The 4,915-nt window shown below is 43.7% G+C and overlaps 1 protein-coding gene across 1 annotated transcript in view; it reads right to left on the bottom strand.

Annotated features, from left to right (window-relative positions):
* Nucleotides 1-53: 53 nt before the first annotated feature.
* Nucleotides 54-4,915, bottom strand: part of LOC103376762 (G patch domain-containing protein 2-like) — a 65,514-nt gene continuing 60,652 nt past the window's right edge. The window contains exon 10 of the mRNA XM_025054854.1: nucleotides 54-165. The gene's annotated coding sequence lies outside the window, so the exon portion shown is untranslated. The remainder of the gene's footprint in view (nucleotides 166-4,915) is intronic.

Raw genomic sequence — 4,915 nt, 5'->3', positions numbered from 1 at the left:
CCCTACCAGTCCTGCTGCCATCACAGGTCCCAGCACCAGAGAGAGAGACAGAGACAGAGAGAGAGAGAGAGAGAGAGAGAGAGAGCAGCTTCAAGCTCCGGAGAACACGACACCAATTAAGCGGTGGAAGCCCAGCTGACGCTCCGCTGCCTCGGCCCAGATGTCCTGCAGTGGAAGACACACATCAGCCCAGGGAAATGAACTCTGTCAACACGGTGGAGATAGTCGGCGACAGCCGCAGATAATGCCTTACAAACAGCCGCAACAAGATAAGGAGTCGGCGTGATCACGGACGGGGGGGGGGAGAAAAAATAAAAGTGAGAATGCAGCACTTTGGATGAAAGGTTAATCACACGGTGTGTGTGTGTGTGTGTGTGTGTAAAAGAATTAAACTCCAATCAGCTGGACGAGCGTCATTAATAAAAGCTTGGAGTGTCCTGACGAAGGAGAAGAAGAAGAAGAAAAAAAAATGCAGAGCATTAAGCACACAGTAACAGATGAGGACGATTGAGAGGCCTCGTTTTCCCCTGTGATTAAAAATGTATGTTGCCACACTCCTGGAAAAGGAGCTGGTTAATATTCAGGCCCATGTCTGGCTAATGTCTTAAAGTGATAAATAGGAGGGGGGTTGCTGCCGTTTGATTGTTCTTCACAGGCAGTCTGGGAGCAGCAGCACAGGGGGATTTAAGGTGGAGGAATCCTCTCAAAGCTCCTCATTCATTCACTCTCGTACGCCCCATCATTAATTGGGCCTGTCGACACGACTCCTCTGTACCCAGGGCCAGTGGCAGCTACCGCGGTGGATGAGCTTTTTAAGGCAGTTCAAAGGAGTCCTTTCCTCATGAAAGGCATTCAAATCACATGAAATTGCATTCATGTCAATGCTCGCAGGCATATTCATACAGTACACGGGCATAATGTGGCGCTCCGTGCTCCGCGTAGCCGTGGGACTCGGAAATTGTTCTCCTGGGAGCAGACGGCGGTATAAAGAGTGCGCTTTACAAAACTGTTAGCACGTAATGTTTCATTTCTCAAATGGCTGTGTGCAAAATAAAAAATAACAATCCACTTAGCTGCTGGCTATTAGCTAGCGCTTGTTAGCGAGCGACAGCACTACGCGCTCTAAGTACCTCCAGTGCTCTGTATGTTTAATGAACACGTGATGATGAACAAGTGAGATGTGTGATGTCATCTTTGGTTACCGTGCCGACTGAGGTCAGACTGTTTCCTCTGTTGAGTGCTGTTTTAAACACAGAGTCGTTAGCTTTCGTTAGCTTTTCAAGCATGGATGCAAAAAATGCATCAGGAGAGGATTCTACATTGTGAGTAATGTTGCCAGATCTTTTCCAGAAACAGGCAACCAGGTTTACGAAACCCCTACACTGTGTACAATTAGTACCTACTTAACGTGAGAGAAGTACTTAAGTATTAGCTTCTATGAAGAGCTTTTCAGTCTTCTCTCACGTTGATCACATCCACTCTTTGAACATCGTCGCTGTTTTACAAATCACAGCTGCTGTTACACAGATGCAGCAAACAGACAGAATGGACAAAGACATCGTAAACAACAGTGAGTAAACAAACAAATGTATGTAAACAAACGTCTCACATCTAGATCAGAGTTATCAAAATTTGAAAGATTCATTTATAGGGACGAAAAACTGACATTGCTTGCTTTAATTAGCAGACCTGGCAACAATTACTAAGAGACCAAAAAATACAGCAGTATGTCGGATTTGAACTGAAATACAGACCAGTTCAAACTGGTTTTATCCACTGTTATGGAAATACACTGAGTGAAAAAACAAACAAAAATCTGTTTTTTTTTATAGACGGATAGAACTTTATTAATCCCTCTAGAACAAGTAAAAAAAACAAACAGTAAAAGTAAGAGTAAAAAAGGAGAACCACACACACATACACATACTGTACACACACACACGCCCGTGTGTACACGCCCGTACAAAACAAAGAGCCCATATGGTCAGTTGCTGAGTGTCTGTCCTGTAATCACAGACCTGATCAGAAAGAGTGCCTCAGAGGTTGCCAGTTCTGATAAAGCACAAATGAGTTTCCATGTGTCATACTGAGGTAAGAGTAGCACAGAGTACTACAAGGTACTACAGAGTACTATTAGCTGCAGCAAATACCCAGGTTTACTCTTCTGTTGTAAAATGTTATGAATAAAAATCCATTAGTTGTTTAAACCATATGTTCAAATCATTACATTATTAAAAAAACAAAAAAAAAACAAAAGTAAAGGCACCACACGGGTGGAAAGCGGTGAGTGTTCCTGCCCTACACTGTAGCAGGAAGAGGACTGGTTCAATCCCAGGAAAACTTGAAAACGACTGCTGGGATTAAATCAAGTCAACTGGACTAGTTGTACCGACCAGTTGTACCGACTAGTTGTACTGACCAATTGTACCGACTAGTTGTACCGACTAGTTGTACCGACTAGTTGTACCGACTAGTTGAACCGACTAGTTGTACTGACTAGTTGTACTGACTAGTTGTACCGACCTGTTGTACCGACCAGTTGTACCGACCAGTTGTACTGACTAGTTGTACCGACTAGTTGTACTGACTAGTTGTACCTGGTTAACATCAGAGAGCAGAACTACTGCGTGTACTGCAGTTTTTCCTCCGGCCTGAGGTTTTACTTGGACAGTAAAGTACAGCTACTGTATAGAGGACAAGGTGAGTCCAGCCTTCAAAACTTTGCTGTTCAACCTACAGCACGTGGAGTGGGAAGGTGATAGAAGAAGGTTGCCAGATTTGGTTCATGATGTCAACCATGAGATTCTTCAGTATTTTTAAACCGTGTGGTATATATGTCATCAAGTACAGCGGCGGCGGCGGCGACGGCGGTCGTTGGCCTAATTCACGTCCATCCTTGACCAAGTCTTTCTTTACACCAGGGCTGACAACTCTATACATCAGACGGCAGCGCTGGACTCTAACTTCACGTTCATCTTCAGCCTGAAGGCTGTATGTCAACAATACGGCCCGGGGAACAGATCTGGGACATTCAGGAGAAACTAGGGAATAAATGTTCAGGTTTGTATAAACATTTTTAAAAAAAGTTTGATTTTGTATGTATTAGGTGTCAGTTTAGATTTTGTTTAATTTGTTTAAATTCCACCTTAGATTTTTTAGATTTTTTTTATGGAATTGTGACTTTTTAAGAATAATAATATCAACTATACATGTAAATATATATGTATAAATAAAAACTCTATAGCACTTTGAGATTTTTCATGCAAAGTACATTACAATTAGGCCTATATTATAATATATTATCATTATATCGTCTGTATATTTGTGATTGGTTCAGAGTTAAACTCTCTACATTCTCACTTTTCCTAATTTTCACCATTTCACTGTCTTTTGCAATCACACACTTTCTGTTATGGCAGTGGGAAGGCTACCCGCAGCGGGAGAGATCCTAATTAACAGCCTATTCATTTGTGTGGAGCTGAGGGCTGCTGCTTTCTGAGCACTTGTTTTATGGTGGCGCTAGGGAGCCCTGTCCAGGGATTTGGAGGGGGATAATTGCCTTTGCCGCAGGCTGCAGTAATCTGGTCGGCTAATTCATTATTTTAATAAGTTAGCTTCTCCTCGGGGGTGTGCTAGCTGCGCGGCGCCTCAAACCTTGGTGGTGCACCTCGTTATTGTGGCGCTCTTTTACACCGCCGCCCGCACGGGGTTAATAACAGTTATTAGCCTCTCTCCTCAGCCTGCAATTTCTCGTTTAACTGGGGCGATTCAAACGAAACCTTTGCGAGCATCTAATAATCAACCTCTCTGGAACCAGGGGTAATCCCTGTGAAGGGGGTCCGTATAGTAGAGAGGGGTAATGGATGCAATCGCCTGAGTGCCTGAGCCGCCGCTCCTTTCATTAAGGCTCCTGATGTTGTTTTTGTTGTTGATGCTGCTGTTGGTTTTACTCACTTTCTTCAGAATCATTTGAGAGCGAAAATATTTGCCTTGAGCAAAGGAAACGGATCGGAATTACACACACAGATATGACCATCATTAGGTTTGCGTAACTAATGGCTTCATTTAGGCCGTAATCTTCCATCTCTCTAATAGGCCGTGCAGCCAGGAGGACGCGGGCACGTGGCCATGCAGATGCGGGCGGCGTCTAATGGCTCTGGTTCTGTTGGAGGACTGTGCGTTAGCTGATTAAAAACCACGTCATTTCAACAGCTGGGGAATAAAAACAGGACTTCATGAATAAAAGTGTTTGAAAAAGCCAATATTGGACGGCGTCGATGGGCGGATGTTTAAAGGAACCCGTGGTAAAAATCCAATTAGGAGTTGAGCACAGAGTGGTTAAACAGCTTTACACGCACCTACTGGATACGATATTTCACTGTGAGACAAAAAGAGATATCCTAATTCACTTTGGAAGGAAAATACAATGCAGACCAGGGAATCCTATTACGTGACCCTCTTTGCATCAGTCGCTGACAGAGCGGATCAGCGCCGCTGCAGGAAGGCTGGAGGAATCCAACATGGCCCCCACGAAGAGGTTCAAATGTTTGGACTGGTTGGGAGCAGTGGTTGATGACTGACGGTGACCAGAGACTCTTGAGCAAGTCAGTGGATTATATGCTGCACCTTCAACACAGAAAGACAACAATGCTACTGGAATCCAAAAAAATATATCTTTTATCTCAGCCACTTTTCCGCTTTGGGGTGGGGGTCATGGGGAGAAGGGAGGGGTCACAATTCAGCATGAAGACAAAGCCACTGGGCAATAGTTAAACAAATACTCACTAAGATATGTTATATTTGTATAGAAAGTATACCAATGTTTTGTAAAAACAGTGGAACCTCAGTTGCCCAATGCCTCCTTTTTTAAACAATTCAGTTCACGAATCGGTAACCAAAAGTTGCCCCAGTTGTC

Source organism: Cynoglossus semilaevis, chromosome 1 (assembly GCF_000523025.1).
Source record: "Cynoglossus semilaevis isolate Cse_v1.0 chromosome 1, Cse_v1.0, whole genome shotgun sequence".
NCBI lineage: Eukaryota > Metazoa > Chordata > Actinopteri > Pleuronectiformes > Cynoglossidae > Cynoglossus > Cynoglossus semilaevis.
This window is presented reverse-complemented; position numbering and strand designations above follow the sequence as displayed.